Source organism: Quercus lobata, chromosome 2, assembly GCF_001633185.2.
Source record: "Quercus lobata isolate SW786 chromosome 2, ValleyOak3.0 Primary Assembly, whole genome shotgun sequence".
In the NCBI taxonomy this organism is placed as follows: Eukaryota; Viridiplantae; Streptophyta; class Magnoliopsida; order Fagales; family Fagaceae; genus Quercus; species Quercus lobata.
The window spans coordinates 31699615-31717096 of record NC_044905.1 but is presented as its reverse complement, the minus strand read 5'-3'; the positions used below and the strand labels follow the sequence as shown (position 1 = coordinate 31717096).

Genomic DNA, 17482 nt, shown 5'->3' with positions numbered 1-17482 from the left:
TGGTTCAATCGGGAACAAGACCATAATCTTGTCCCGTAAAGACCTGTCAAAACTGGTAAAAATTGAGAACTAGGACTTTTTTTTATCCTACATGAAGGTATATTATTTTGATTAATGTTTTATAACATGCTGTAATTGCAAGATTTGAATTGTTCACATGCTTTAATTGCTCACATGTTTTAATTATTAGATTCGAATCACATGCTTTAAATTCAATATGCCATGATGTAGTCTTAGATCTAGGGTTATTCTTTTACTATATTCATCGATCTATTATTTTTCGTATAAAACATGCTTCCTTATGCGTTATTTATCGAGATCTACTATTTTATATGCTGTACAAACTAGATCAGATATTTTCTTATGAAAAACACTTCTTTTGTTTATACAAAATCAGAACTTATATTTTCTCTATATAAAACACTTGTTTTGCTATATAATTACAAAAACCAAGATTGATATTTTCTCTACAAAAAATGTTTACTTTTACAAATATAATTTCAGATCTACTCTTTTGTTTGATAAAATGATTTTCTTTGCATAATCAAAACCAAATCATGATGGTGGTTGTTGGCCGTTGATGATGTCAGTGATCTACTCCTGGTGGCGCTGGTGAAAGCTGATGGTGGTGGTGGAGGACCGGTGGTGTGGCCGGTGGGATGTGGTGGAGGACTGGTGGGATGGTTTGGGTTATTGGAAGTTTTATAAAAAATGCTTAAAATTAGGTATGAATTAAATATAGTGTACACTAGCATTATGCCCATGCGATGCATGGCTTAATCAAAATTCATATGTAAATAATATTTTATTAATTTACTTAAAATAAATTATAAAAATAAATGAATATTTTACTTTTAAGTTACATAATGAATGCATGTTGTGTGAGATTAAGGTATCATAAAATGCATATATATATATATATATATATAATTGAATGGAAGATGGTAGAAGTACCTAAAAAATATATATATATATAAAATGATTTTCAATAATACATTGAACTTTAAGGCTCAATTAATCACATATATTTAAATGGAAAATCCTTAAATTTAATAGTTAAAAACTATCCAAAACAATAATTGAAATCAAGTTTAAGTAGAAACCTCAAATCAATAATTAAGAACAATTTAAATTATTAAACATTTAAAAATTTGAAGTAGAGAGATTCACATGAGAATTTAATTTTTGTCCTTGAAATTATGGAAGAAGACACTAAAACTTGAGTGAGTTTCACCCTACCAAGTTTAAGTCTTGTGCGTTGCACACTACATGTGTGTGTGTAGATGCATGAAAAATGATATGAATTTAACATTTATTGTAGAAAAGAGGTGGTGTAATCTTACCCTGTCTAGCTAATTCTTATTATAATATCTTTGTTTTGCGGGGAGAGAGAGAAACGCTTCTTTTGAAAAAAAAAAAGTTAGCATATAATATATAATAGCTAAGATATTAATCTTTAGAAGTGGTATCTCATATAGATTAGTATTTCAATTATGGTTTTTGGTAGTTAGAAGTTAGTGCACGGTAGTTAATAATTAGAAAATTACTTTGAATTTTTTTTAAACCAATCCCTTAAAAAAGTTTTAGTAGAGTTGAAATCATGTTAATAAATTATCTCTCTATTCAATTTTTTTTAAATCATGTTAATAAAAAGTTACCGATAAAACGATTATTAGTAAACATTTCTTAGGCTTATCTATTTAGTTTTTTTGCCAAATTTATATAAACTCTTTTTTTTTGCTGAAGAATTTAACACAACCAAAAACCTATAAACAACCATTTACATTCAATATAAAGAATATAATCAAACTTTTTTATAATTTAAGATTAAGAAATTAGCATAAATTATAAATTAAGATATAAATTTAGAAAATGAACAAAGAATAAATCTATTTGTTTTCTCTATCACTTTGAGAGATGAAAGTGTGAGTATGTAACTAAAACCTGAACCAATTATTGTAGAAGAGAAAAAATGAGTACAAAAGTTTAATAATATGAATTGGGTTAAAACGTATGTGAGAAGTTTTTATTAATTTTTTTGAAGTTAAAGAAAAATAGCTTAAACAAAATGAAAAAAATAATAATCAAGAAAGAATCCATACCTGTCATGGGATTTAGGCATTCACATATTGGAATAAACTTCACTTCAAAAAGGATATATATAGAGTTTCATTTGATATAGAATTTAAATCCAATCGGAATTAAGATTTCTAATCTATTTGTTTGTTGCTAAATGATAAATCCCATAAAAAGTGGAATAAAAAAAAAGGTCATATGAATAGAAAGAAAAAAGAAAACATTTTTTTTATGGAAACTTTTCTTTTATAACCCAAAAAAAAAAAGTTTATTTTATATATATATATATATACTTTTTTTTTTAGAAGAAAGAGAAGGTGTTTACTTTAAACTTAAATATTTATTACCCATTTATAATTTTTTTTTTAACTTTATCCAAAAATATTTTTGGTAAATCTGTATGAACAATAATTATCTGAAAAAAAAAGAGTCACGTGTGAAGAGGAAGATTTTGCTATTGAATACGTTACTTTTTTTTTTTTTTTACAGGTATTATTTTATTTTTATTTTTTACACAAAGTAATATAATTTAAATTTTAAAAAAAGGAATAGATGAAGATTGTTGTTGTTTTTTGTTTTTTTTACGTGTACTGTGTTGTTTGTTGTTGTTGTTTTTTTTTTTTTTTTTTTTTTTTTGTTTTTTTTGTTTTTACTCGTAGTAATATAATTTAAATAAATAAAAAAAGATTTCATAAAGAGTTTGAATTGTAATCAAATTAAAATTTTTTTATCAACTTATAAATTATAATAATAAAAGGATTAGATGAAGAGTTTGGATTGTAATCAAATTAAGATTTTTATAAATTTAGAAATAATAGGAGAAGAAGATAAATACAAAAATAATTTATTTATTTTTTAAAAAATTCTAAAAAAATTTCTGCAATTTAGTGCAAACACGGCTTTTAAGCCCAACTTTTATTATATAGTATATGATATAATGTGGCAAAGTTTATTGATGGAGCATAAAGAATGAGACAGAAGATTTAGACTCTAATCAAATATCATGTGCATACACAGTTTTATCTATTCATAATTAAGAAATAAGAAAACAAATCCAAGCAACTTTCTGTCCCACTTTTATTCATTCATCATGAGTAGCCTTATGTCCACGTCTCTCTCTAAAAAAAAAAGAAATGTGACTTCCATGATAGTCCAGATACGGTTCATAAGTGTCTCTCAGTGACTCCTCACTACAAAAAGTCAAAAACTTCAAGGCTGAAGACTCCTTGAAACCACACACGCATTTTCCCACCCACTCCCAGTAGGCTTCTTATGAGTTATGTGTGGAAATATGGAGGTTTTGATATCCGATAATCTCCTTTTCCCACCCAACAGAAGAACGCGCTCGCTTCTGAACTAAGTATAGGCTTTTGAACTAAGTATGATATATATGTGTGGGTAAGGTTTCTGTCCAGTGGCCACTGGACACGTTAGATACGCGACATGTGTCCAAGACTGGACACGTGTCACGTATCCAACGTGTTGAACACGTATCGCGTATCCAACGTGTCCAGTGGCTACTGGCCACTAGACAGAAGCTGAGTCCTATATGTGTTTATCAAAAAAGTACTATATATATGTTTTTTTTTTTTTGGTTAAAATATGATTTCATTCAACAAACTAACCAGGGACAACAGAAACAGAACATCCCCTGTTCACATACAGACCAACAACATCCTCATCTAAGAACTTTCTAATGTCCACAGGCGGACAATTAAAGGAAATAAAATCAACATCTTGCTCAAAACTCATCCTAGCTAACATATCCGCACAACGATTGGCTTGGCGAAAGCAATGCCTAAGCTGAACCTGATGAAACTGAAGTAACAAATGCCTGCAATCATCCAAAATTGGTGAAACAGCTCTGTTTTGATAGTTTGGAGTAAGAAAAATATCCACCACAGCTTTAGCATCAAGTTCAATAAGTAAAGAATGAATGTTTAGGTTGCCGCAGAATATGAGACCCTCCCGAAGCCCCCAAAGCTCAGCCTCAAAGCTGGAAGTCACCCCTATGCGCCTTGAAAACCCAGTAAACCACCTACCATTCTCATCCCTAACCACGCCACCACAACCCGCCAAACCCGGATTACCCTTAGAAGCTCCATCTGTGTTTAATTTTTTCCAACCAGCCTGTGGCTTCTCCCACCTAACTCTTTTAATGATACTGCAGGTCAAGTCCCTTGGCGAAGCTGCACAGTACAGAAACTCCATTCCTTGGTTAACAATCTCCTCGGCTAATTTTGGGTTCGGGTTTTTCCCTCTAAAAATATACCTATTCCGACTCTTCCATATATTCCATAAGGCAAAAGGAAAAACCATCTTCCAAGGCAATGTCCCAACAACACCATTAGGCTTCCACATCCCATTAAAAACCAACCAATCCTGCAAATCTAACCTCCAAAAATCTTGGTTCGAAGGCAGCACACCCAGCTGCCTCCAAATTGATCTGGCCCAAGAACAATCCCTAAGGGCATGCATCACTGTTTCAACTCCCTCTTGACAAATAGAACAAGTATCATCAATACCCATACCTCTTCTAATAAGACATCCCTTCACCCCTAAGCTGTTATGAGCACATTGCCACATAAAGGTCTTGATTCGAGGCAAAGTATTTGCTTTCCAAATCCATTTAGCCGAGAAAATCAGGTCTTGGGCGGTACCATTAGCAAGGCTATAAGCACTTCTAAGATCAAAAATACCTCTAGGATTGTCTCTCCAAGCTAAACTATCCCTTCCTCTACCAGTTAAAGGAATAGGAGTGGCTTGAATCATGAGCTTCACCTCTAAAGGGAGCACAAAGGAAATCTAATTTAAATCCCACCCCGTATCTGTCATAAGGTCTTTCACTTCCCACTTGGATTCCTCTTGGTTTAAAGGGCCTTGAATGAGATGCCGAAGGGGCCCTTTCTTAGTCCAATTCCCATACCAAAAGCTCAACTTGCTTTCCCTTCCAACCATCCACATGCTACCTGCATTAAACACTTCCCTACCCTTCTTCATTGCTGCCCAAACGCGGGAACAAGGCAGCCTATCAGCATTAGGAGAGGCAATTCTTCTGCTGTTACAGTATTTAGTTCTTAAAACCTTGGCCCAAGGAGCATCTCTTTCAATATTAAACCTCCAATTAAGTTTACCAAGAAGGGCTACATTTCTTCCCTTAGCAGTTTGCAGCCCGAGACCACCTTCATCTTTAGGCCTAGTCACCTTTTGCCAACCAACCCAATGTATCTTCCTAGCAGTCTCCGAAGAACCCCAAAGAAAATTGCGATTGACCCGATCTAATCCTTCAAGAATATTAACTGGGAGATGAGTGCATTGCATCACATACGAGGGGATAGCAGAGGTGGAAGCTTGGATGAGAACAGCTCGGCCAGCCATTGATAACAAATTAGTCTTCCAACCGGCAAGTTTTTGCTTGACCCTATCTAAGATGAAATTATAGTCATGAGAAGAGGATCTCTCATGCTTAATGGGAAATCCTAAATACTTTCCAAGGTTAGGGGTTGAAGCAAAACCAAGTATATCACAAAGGGACTCTCTAGTATCTCTATTCACATTAGGAGAAAAGAAGACTCTAGACTTGGCTTCACTTATAGTTTGGCCGGATATACTACAGAAATCATCAAGAACGTCCCTAATAACTGAGCAATTAATGTGATCTGCTCTAGCGAAGAGGACAAGGTCATCCGCAAAGAAAAGATGAGAGAAAGTCGGTCCACTTTGAGAAGCTTTAACTGGCTGCCAAAGCTGCATATGACACTTCTCTTCAATGAGCTGGCCAAGGTAATCCATACAAAGAATGAACAAATAAGGGGATAGCGGATCTCCTTGCCTAATCCCTCTTGAAGGATAAATCGGCTCTAAGGCCTCCCCATTCACCAAAATGGACGTGAAGGCCGACGAAACGCAGCTCATAATGATAGCAATGAGATCAGCCGGAATATTTGCTCTAACAAGCATCTCCTTAATGAAACTCCATTCAAGCTTGTCATAAGCTTTCTCCAAATCAATCTTTAAAGCCATATACCCAACTTCCCCCTTCTTCTTTGAGATAGAATGGATAACTTCTTGGACTATAATTGTATTATCTAATCCTTTCCTTCCAGGAACAAAGGCTGCCTGAACCGGGGATATAAGCTTATCCAAGAGCGGTCTCAATCTAGCAACTAAAACCTTAGTGACAATCTTATAGACAGTGTTACATAGACTAATGGGTCTATAATTTCCTAAGGTCTCCGGACCTTGTATTTTAGGAATGAGAGCAATGTGAGTTTTATTCAAGTAGCTAGGCACTTTTCTCTCCACAAAAATCTTCTGCACTTCATTAATGACCGATCTACCTACCACCAACCAAAATCTTTGGAAAAACCCCGCATGCAACCCATCCGGCCCCGGCGCTTTGAAAGCCTTAAGCGACCACAAGGCAGCCTTAATCTCCTCCTCCGTCACTTCCCCACTAATACTTTCTTGCTCCTCTTCCGAAAGCTTGGCTTGCCAAGGCAATATAGATGGGTTTAGCCGGGAGGCACTGACCAAAGAAGTTGTATATATACTGCTAAAACCCTCCCTAATAAACTCCTTGACCTCATTTTCTTCATGCAGCCATTCCCCCATATTATCTTTGATAGCTAAAATTTTATTTCGTTTCCTTCTCACCAAAGTGGAGACATGGTAAAAAGCAGTATTGCGGTCACCTTGGATCAGCCAATTAACTCGGGATTTTAAAGTCCACAACTCCTCTTCCTGCCTTAAGATAGTATCTAACTCTCCAAGAAGCTCCTTCTCAAGCTCAAGAAGAAAGGTAGATGGTCTAACTCCAACAACCTTTTGAATGCCGTTAAGTCTAGCCTTGATTTTCTTTTTCTTCGCAAAGATATTCCCAAACTGCACCTTATTCCAAACCAACGCTTCCTTCGAGAAAGTTTCTATAGCCCCCTCAAGAATGTTATGTTGTCTCCACGCATGGGATACAATCCTAGGAAAGGTAGGATCAGTCAACCAGCATGTTTGAAACTTAAAAGGCCTCTTCCTACCCATGTGATTAGTAGGCAACATATCCAGCATAACAGGACAGTGATCGGAGTGACATCTTGTGAGGTGAACAACCCTAGCTTCAGGATACAAAGTACACCAGCTGGCATTGACAAAGAATCTATCAATTCTTTCTTGGATGAGTGCTTGAACTTCTCTTTTATTAGTCCAAGTGAACCGAGGGCCAGAAAACCCAATGTCAATCATCCCACAGTTATCAAGGCATTCCTTAAAAAGAAGAGATCTATTCACACTCACCGCTCTCCCCCCAAATTTATCCTCATTTAAGAGAGGTTCATTAAAATCTCCCGCTAAAACCCAAGGCATATTATGCAGCTCAGCTACTTTATTTAGATTTTCCCAAAGAATATGTCTCTTAGTAGTCCTAGGACTAGCATAAATAGCAGTAAATAACCAGCTTAAGTTGGAATTTAATACCTTAACAACAGCATGAATTTCCTGCTCTGTGCTGGATAAAATGGAGACCTCCACCCTATCTGAGTTCCATAACATCCAGAGCCCACCAGCATAACCGATAGTGTCAGTATGAAAGGCCTCATCAAAAGGGAGTCTACTCGAAATCTCTTTAGCCCTATCACCTCCAATTTTGGTTTCCATCAACACTAAGATCGCCGGATCATGATATTGAACCAGCTCTCGGACATGACTTTGAAAAGAGGGCTTTAGAGCACCTCTGCAATTCCAAATAATTGTATTCATTAGGAATTGATAATACTTGGTAAAACAATCAACAACAAGAGCTAGGGACATCACCTTCCCCCTCAAATTCCATCCTATCATCTTCATCATTTCCCACACCATGTGACGCTTCTCCTCCGATGAAGGTGTACTGGTTAGGACCTACCACCACGGAATCCTCGCCTTCTTCCATGCTAGGATTGTCAGTGCGAAACCTCTCTTCCAAGTCCAAATCTTCTCGTTGGACCAGCCCCTCACCCAATTCGGTTTTGCACGGATTAAAACTACCGCTACCTCCGGTAACTCCACAGCCACCACTTCCATGTTGATTGCCCATTGCTGACCCGGACATACTTGATAGCTGACTTTCATTTGGAGATTTCGGCCTTGCCATTCTCTCCCTTTCTTGCTTTGAAACTCCATCACAACTTGGTATAGAAAGAACCTTCAACTTGTTTGCTTTCTCAAGCTTTTGAGGAGTGAACTGAAATGACTCCTCCCTTACGGCAATTGAGGAAGAAACTTGTGAAGCCCTTGTACGCGCAATGGCCTTCTTACCCTTAACAGAGCCATTATGATTTATCTTGGTAGGCCTTACCTCAAGTTCAGCCCGTGGTTGCCCATCAGTCCCATTAAAAACTTCTGGGCTTTTAGTTAATGGCTTGTGGGCCTGCTGGAAGCTACTCGGCCTTAGACTCTTAATTGAACTAGCAACTTGGGCTTGGCTTAACTGCTTTGGAGGAGACAACTTCCTTTTGGCTTCTCTATTTGGCTCAACCCCATTACTTGGATTACCTGCTGTGAACTTGAAATTTGCCTCACTTTCAACCTTTCTTTGCTCTTGTCGTAGCCTACCATTGTCCATCCCAACCAGAGGCCCACCACTTCTCTGATTTTTCTGCGCATGTCTCCTACGTTCCACTACAATCCACGGACCGTACGTCCTTTCCTGCCCCTCCTCAGGCTCACTCCCATGCACGTCCTTGGTTTGCCCCGCTCCCATGTACAATCCCTCAGAGACATGCTTAATGCGTGAGCCATCCCTGACCTCCCTATCACTCTCCGATGCCACCTCCCTTATGTGTTTTGGCGGCGGAGCTTGACGGATCATGTATGGACAGTTCTCCCTCTTGTGCCCCATTCTTCCGCAGGAAAAACAAAGTTTTTGGACGCCCTCATAACATACCGGTTGTTCAAACTTTCCAATCAACACGGCTGTCACCAAAGGCTTATCCACATCCACCTGAACACAAAGTCTTGCAAATCTACCTCTCGCTTCATTCGCAGTATGCGTATCAACTCTAAGCACGTTACCAATGGATTTTCCAATCATCAACAGAGCTTCTGAATTGTAATATTCAATAGGTAATGCATTTAATCTAATCCAAACAGCCACCGAAGTGACATTAGCCGTCTCAGGCCGGAAATTCGGTTCCCATGGTCTAATGGAGAGAAAATGCTCTCCAATAAACCAAGGACCCCTCCTGAGAGTTGCTTCGTAATCTTCCTTCAAGTAAAAACGGGTAAGGAAGAAGCCCTGTTCTAGGTCCACACAATCCAATCTACCAGCCGGTTTCCACAAAGAGAGCAGCCTGTTTTGTAAAAAACTTAACCCAACAGCTCTTCCATAAACCTTCACGATAAGAGCTTTGGTCCATGGGTTGCGGATTCTCTGTTTAAAATCTTTAGAGAACTTAACAGCTACCAGACCTTCACGAAGGTTTTCAACCTCCTCATCGGATCCGTCTTCATCCGCCATGCTATCGTCAAAACAAAAAGCCTGAGAGTATGCGCCTGGAATCTCCCCAATGAGTTTATCCCTGAAGGAGCTTGAATCAGGCCCTGTTCCTTGCTCATGAGTAGGACACTTCACTTTCTTATTGCTCCGTACTAGCTCTTCTTTCTCTTCTGTGGAGAGCGTAGGAGAGTCCATGCCAAAAAATGGTTATATGAAGTCACCCTCTCAAAGTAAATGGAACCCAACACTCACTTCAATAACAAGTAGGATTCCTTTGTACTATATATATGTTAAAGTAAAAAAATGTACTCTATATATATATATATATGTGTGTGTGTGTGTGTGTGTAAATTTCCAAGTCTCAACAATAATAACGAGTTAGTACATCCAATCAAAAAAAGGAATTAGTACATAGAAGTAAAGTTCTGGTTACTTCCTAAGATAGTGCGAATGTAGAAAAAGTAGAAATAATTGGGTAACATCCCACAAATACAGTGTGATAGTGCGAAGCAAAAAAGTAGAAATTTTCTCCAACTACAACAAGGAATTAGTACATAGAAGTAAAGTTCTGGTTACTTCCTAAGATAGTGCGAATGTAGAAAAAGTAGAAATAATTGGGTAACTTCCCACAAATACAGTGTGATAGTGCGAAGCAGAAAAGTAGAAATTTTCTCCAACTATAATTGTAGTTGGAGAAAATTTCCTAGGCCCACATCCATCTTTGTCACAATATTGCCACAATTTGGATGTGATATACCTAATAGTGGAGAACAAGTCTACTTGGAGTTATTTTTTTAGCTATTTGGCACCACAAAAAATTATTTTATTTATTTTATCTACTTATTTTACAAAACATCTAGCAATAGTGGATCTATTTTAGCTTTCAACACAATAAAATAATATAAATATCACAATAAAATTATATATCTATTACAATAAAATAATACATCCCACCACTTCATACAGCCCACCACCACCACCACCACCACCACCACCACCACCCTACCCACAATCTACTCTTACCGCCACCACAACAACCAAATCAGCCCGCAACTACTCAAGAAAATCTACTCACAACCACAAAAATAAAACCTACAGAGTTTCGATCACAACCAAAGGGTACACACAGAATTTTAACAACGCTAGATTCAGAACAGTCAAAGCTCAAAATTTTGTAACCTGATATGACAACAAAAAATAAAATCGGTGGTTTGGTGTGTGTCTTTTTTGAACGACTTTTCGGTGGGTAGGTGGGTTAGATGGGTCTTGGTGGTTGGGGAGCTGAGGGATGAGGGAGATGAGGGAGGCACGAGATGGCTAGAGAGGAAAAAAAAAATGAGGAGGAAAAAAGAAGAAAGGAGAGAAGCCGGAGAAAGAGAGAGAAAGAAAGAAAAGAGAAAATATTCGTTTAATGGGAGAAGAGATAGAAGTTAATAAAATAATTTTTTTTTTAGCTTCTTGCTATAGTACACAGCCATACATAGTTGTGCATTGTAAAGAGAAGTTAATATAGCTATTTAGCTTCATTGCTGCTAATGCTTATAATTCCATATTTGAGTTATGGAAAAAAATAGTTGTGAATCTGGAACAAATCTTACGTGGATACAGTGTTCACAAGGAATATATGTTATATGTGGTGTATTCGTAATTCTTTCTATATAAAGTGTTTGAATTCATTATTCCTATGATGTCTGCAAGATTGCCAAGACTACTATGTTATGTTATATTATGTTCTTAACGATAACATAACATAGTAGTCTTCTGTTCTAGCAGTCGTTGGTTGCTGCAGTCACTGCATGCTTCTTCCTCGATCGTAATCATGTTCTTTGCTTTCTTGGTCATCCTGTGTGGAAAACGCAAGAAACCCCAAAAAGTCCAAAACCCCGTGTCTACAACTACAACTACAACTACAACCGAGCTATTCTCCACCATTACCGCCAATAATAGCGCTTCCTTCGATCCCACTCTCCAAATCTCCATGACCAAGCTGAGGAGGGCCACCAAAAACTTCTCCAGTGACTTTATCATTGGCGGTGGCAGATTCGGCCTCATCTACAAGGCCCAGCTCTCCAACGGAGTCACCGTGGCCATCAAGAGACTCGACCCAGACGCTTTCAAAGGCTCTCAAGAGTTTTGGGCTGAGATGGTGACCCTGGGTATGCTCCATCACCCAAACATCGTTAAGATTCTAGGTTATTGCATGACCGACTCCAATAAGCTCCTCATATACGAGTTTATTCAGAATGGCAGTTTGGACCAGTGGTTGCACCTGCAGGAGGAAGAGAAACCGGACGTGACTACGTTATCTTGGGGGACCCGGATTCAGATTGTGAGGGGTGTGGCTAATGGTCTCTCTTTTCTGCATGGTTTGGACAAACCCATTGCTCATCAGGATATTAAGTCCAGCAATGTGCTCTTGGATTCCAATTTTCAGGCTCACATTTCTGATTTTGGTCTCGCAAGGAGGATCGACGCCTCCACTTCTTATGCGTCCAGCCAAAGCCAATCTACGGGCACAATGGGTTACAGTTACAAGCCCCCCGAGTACAAGGACGGCCTCACTGTACCCACACTCGAGGCTGATGTTTACAGTTTGGGATCTTAATGTTCGAGATTGCTACCGGAAAGCGTCCCAATTTGCCCAACTTTTTGGATGGGAAAGAGGTTGGGTTAGTCGAATGGGCCAGGAATATGCTGTTCAAAAATCAGCATATGGAAATGGTTGATGCCCATATTTCGAGGGAGGACGGCCTCATACAAGTCCAAGTCAAAGAGTATTTTGAAATTGCTGGAATGTGTACTTGTGAGATACGAAGATGCAGGCCAACTATGCCTGAGGTTGTTCAATGGCTAAATCGAATTCCTACGTGCAATTTCTAGATTATTTGGGATGGGCGAAGTTAATCAACTTTGTTGTGGGATGAGCTCACGTCATGACAGGAATGTAAATATAGCATTACTCTTTCCATTCTTTCACTACAATCTCTTTTTTTTTTTTTAGGGTCCGTTTGGTTGGAGAAGTGGAAAAATAGGAAGATGGAAAGGTAGTGGGAAGATGGAAAAGTGAGAGGGTAGAAAATATTTAGTTTTCTCTTGTATGTGTTTGGTTGAAGGGATGGAAAAGTAGGAAGGTGGAAAACTCTTTTATTTAGTTGAAAAGAAAAGTGGGAGGATAGAAAATGTAATTTATATAAATTGACTATTATATCCTTGTTACATAATAGGTAAGAAATAGATTTATTTGTACTTATTAAATAATATAAAATTTACCAACAATTATATTTTTCAATGAGAAGTGTTACGTTCACAATATTTTAACAACAAAATTTATGTGGAAAAGTTTCTCAAAAAAAAAAAAAATTTATGTGGAAAATTGTTACTAGTTCTAATTTGAACCCACCACTGAAATTATTTTTTTTACTCACCAATATTTACTAACAACAATCTATTACTTAAAATTTATTGTGAAAATATTGTGGTAACATTTCTCAATTAGGATTTTTTATTCTTTATATTATTTCTCTTTTCACAGCCTTCATTTCGTTCATACATTTTTTTTTCCTTTCTTTTTTTTTTTTTTTCTTCTTCTTGTTTTTCTCCTCCATCCATGTTTGTCCTTATCTCTTTATCTCCCCCTTCTTTTCTTTCTTTTTCTCCCTCATTCAAGAACGTTCCAGTTAGTGCTCTCATTCTTTCTTTTTTTCTCCAGCTCTCACTCTCTCTCTCTCTCTCTCTTTACTTGATTCCAGAACAGTCGTCCCCAACGCAGTCCAGATGGGTCATCTTTGTCCTAAAGCAGTTGGCCCAACCAGAGTCGTTGCTCATTTTCATCCCCAACGTAGTCTAAATGGGTCAAATGGCTTCTGTCTTCTGTCTTCTGTCTTTTTTATTTCTTTTTTGTTATGATTTGATTAATTTTAAAATTCTGTTTTTGTGTTTGTATTCTGATAATCTGATTATACTTGAGTTTAGAGATGTTTGAGAGAAAGATGGTTGTGTTTGTAGCTATAAGAGGAGAGAGAAAGAGAGCATTTGTGTAAAAGTGCTGTTCGAGCACTTTTCTCTCCAGCCTTTTCCTCCCAATTTGGGAGGATGAAAATTGTGAGCCCGAGAGAGAAAAATTTCTCTCGAGTTTTCCTTCCTCCCCATTTTCCTTCTTTTGTCAAACAGTGGAAAACACTGTTTTCCATTCTCCCTATTTTCACCCCAACCAAACACAGTGTTAAACTTTTTAACACACCCAAATAAACCTTTTTTCCTTAGCATTAGCATTTGGGGCATAAAACCCCAAATTGTTATTTTAGAACCTACAAACACCAAAACCATCTCTCCTTGAATCCCTATCATCTCTATCACTCACCTGGTTCTACTAAATATATTCCTTAGTAATGATGTAGTTACAAACTTTTTTACAACATTTTTACAAAATGTTCAAATAATAAATTCTTGCTGGTTTTCATCTAGGCCCACCACCTATATCACTTTTTTACTTACTAATAACCACTAGCCACATCAGTAATTTGTAAAAAATATTATAAAAAAGTTTATAACTCTAACATTTTTCAAATAGAAAAAAAAGTTATATAAAAATTTAAGGAATTTGAAAATATTCGTTGGCATTATTTATTTTGTTACTATTATTCTTATTAGTAATGGTGAGTGTATTTGTGTTTTAGTATTTAAGTAGATATTAATAATTGATTTTTTTTTTTGAGATTTTATGTAATGGAGGACACTTATATAATATATCTCAATTTATATGTGTGCAACTATAGTTATCCTAAGAAAAATTGATTTAATCTAATAAAATGCACTCTACATTTCTCCAAATTAAACCAAGTGCAATTTCATTGAACATAATTGAAAGTTCAATTAGTGTATAAAATACCCTTAAACGTTTAGACCCCCAATAACAAAATTACTAATTCAAGTTTTATGACAAACAATAAGAGTGCGGAAAATGAACACAAGCTATAAACAGAATCGGTAAACAATCTAAGCCAATTAAAATCACATCCACAGCAGAAAATAAAAGGCAAAGATTAAGGGAAGAGAGATGCAAATATAAGGACAACACAACAATGTGATATCGAAAAGGAAACCAAAGCCCTCGGCGTAAAACCTCTTCGCCGCCCTCCAAGCGGTCAATAATCCACTAGAAAATGTAGTTGGGATACATGAACAGTAATAGACCCTCCAAACCTAATCTACCCAGTGTACCTAAGCCCTCCAAGCTTCTTGCTCCAACGAGGTTGCGCCGAACCTATTTCTTTTCTAGCTTCCCGGATTCCACTACTTGACCATAGTATCAACCAATGTGAAATTGGTTCCTTCCCAACTGCTTCCCAAAATATCAAACAACCCTCTTACAGTAATAGATATGGTGAGAAAAGGTTTTGGTAAAAGGTCTCTCAAGGATTTAACAATGGAGAGGAAGAGAGTTGAGAAATTTGAAGAGTCTCTTAATGAAGATTGGGGATGAATCAATCTTGTTTTTCTCTAGGGTTTCTCTCTTAAAATTCTCTCTGGAAGCTTTTTTTTTTTTTCATGGGTATAAGGGGTATTTATACTGGAGTGAGAATGGAATGTGAAGAGTCAGGTTTTTCAAAACAGGGCTGGCTCGCGGCTTGACTGAGTTGCGAGATCCAACTGTGAGATAACTGAACGGCCAGTTGTTCTATTTTGTCCTGTAGTGCTCCAGCTAGCATGACGCTTCAACTTCTGGCATGCCTAGCACGTGTGCAACTTCTGGCGGCTTGCAGCTACGAGTCACCTGCGAGATCCAGTTGCGAGTCTCTGTTTTTCTTGCACACTCTTGAGCATTTCTTCACACTATCTCACTCACTATCCTTACAAAAATCCCACCTAAATACAGGGTTACTAATTGCTGAAATACAAGCAAATTTGGCATGAAATAAAGCCAACAAGATGGTTGATTAAATTCAACCTTACAATAATTACATTTTAGTAAAAGTTTAAGCATAATACCAAACACAGTTTAGAAAAAAAAAAAAAAAAACATTTTGTCATAATACATTCTAGAAAATGCATTCTTCCAAAACTCGTTGCAAATGCAACCTTAGTGTTATTCTTAAAGCAAGGCTATTAGTAATGGACAAAAAACATAAGCCAAGTTCTTGAAATATTGTAAGAATTCATGGGCTTGTTTAAAGCCAAAATTACATTATCCTTTTCGCTTAGAGGTGTTGCAATTTATCTTTTAAGAAAGGGAATTGCTAAAAAAATTCATTCTTTGTTACACGAGTGATGATATTATACTAGTCCAAGAGTTCATTAGGTCTTTGAGAAGGAAGAAAGGAACGGTTGGCCAATTAGCAATAAAATTAGATCTTGATAAGCCATATAGGGTTTGTTTGGATACCACTTACCCCCAAGGGAATGGACAGGCCGAGGCTGTCAATAAGGTCATAGTAAACGGACTCAAGAAGAGGTTGGATGATGCGAAGGGAAAATGGGTGGACTCAAGAGCCTCATTCCACACTTGGAGGCAGTAATGTCTACATACCCCCACGACCTCAGCCCTTAGGGCATCCTCGGTCTCAGTAACCCCTATATTGCAGCCCTTTTGTTCTGCTTGTTCTTTAGCCTTCTCAGCCTCTTCCAGTTTTTTGCCCAAGGCTGTTATCTGCTCCTTGGCAATGGCCAGCTGGTTCTCTATCTGGCGAAAGATCAACCTTTGACTCTTGGCCTACCTCTCTACCACATTCAAGGCAGACTCAACACTCTTCTTAGCATGGTTGGCCTCTGCTAGCTTGGTTGTGAGGTCTTGAGACTTCTTTTCAGCTATCTCAAAGGCCTTCACAGTAGCAATGCGCCTACTCTCTTCATCCTTTGCTAGCCTGTGGGAGCTGATGACTATCTCTTCAGCCCTATGGGCAGCCTAAACAACCTATAAAAAAAGGAAGGCCACAACAAGAAACAAATATATATATATATATATATATGTATATAAGTACGAATAAGTAATTGCTATGGTGATAGAAATAAAGAGATATTCATGGAACTTACCAGGGCAAGGTCCCTTTTTAGGCTAGGAAAAATCTCATGTTTCCACATTTCTCGAAGGTCGGCCATATCTGCAGGAAGGAGTAAGGCTTGCTCAGCGACATCAGCCACATAGCCAGCCGTTCCACCTTGGAAATTTCTGATCGAGGCATTAGCTGATAGAGAGGCCCCATCCAGTATCATGGTCAGGGTCCAGGCAAGGACTGCCACCGAGAACTCACCTCTTTTATCTGCCTAGGTTTGAGTGACCTTGGGCTGTTTGGCTCCTTTAGGGGGCACAGTCTCCTTAGTCTGTGGGCCCTTCCTCCCTTCCACTACTTCCTACCCCCTTTGGTCCCTTTTTCGTTTATGGTCAATAGGCTGAATTAGGGTAGGGGGAGGAAGTTTGGCCTGGGAGGGCTTCTTTAGTGCTTTGCCCTCAGCCGAGGACTCCATCACCTCTAGTAGGCCGGTCCTTTATTTTCTTTGGATTCTTATGTCTGTTGGGATGGCAATCTCTTCTTGAGCGAGATCTGTTTGTATAGGGAAAAGATCGTCGAGGTCACCAACAGGAGCTTCTGGAGACAAAGGTTGATTGAAGACATCAAAGTCGTCCTCGGAATCAGACACTTTGATTACTCTTTCTTCTTTTTCTTCTTTCTCTCCCTTGATGACTGGATGGGAAGATGAGGCTCCTACTTTTGGTATGCCTTCAAGTATGGGAGTTGTAATGTGGACGCCATCTGGGACGGGACTAGTGGTGAGAAAGCCCAGAGCTGCTACATTGATCCGATGTAGACGGGGGTCCTTTGCCTTGATGATACACTTAGGCACCTGAAAGGCTTTGGAGATAGGATCTTAGCCGAGGATCAGATGTGTTGCACTAAGCTAGTTGTCCTTGTGGACGAATACCTCGGCCTTTAAAATCTAGTC

General features: G+C 37.9%; 1 pseudogene; it reads left to right on the top strand.

The window, feature by feature from the left end:
• Positions 1-11107: 11107 nt before the first annotated feature.
• On the top strand, positions 11108-12424 carry LOC115963088 (annotated as a pseudogene).
• Positions 12425-17482: the final 5058 nt, after the last annotated feature.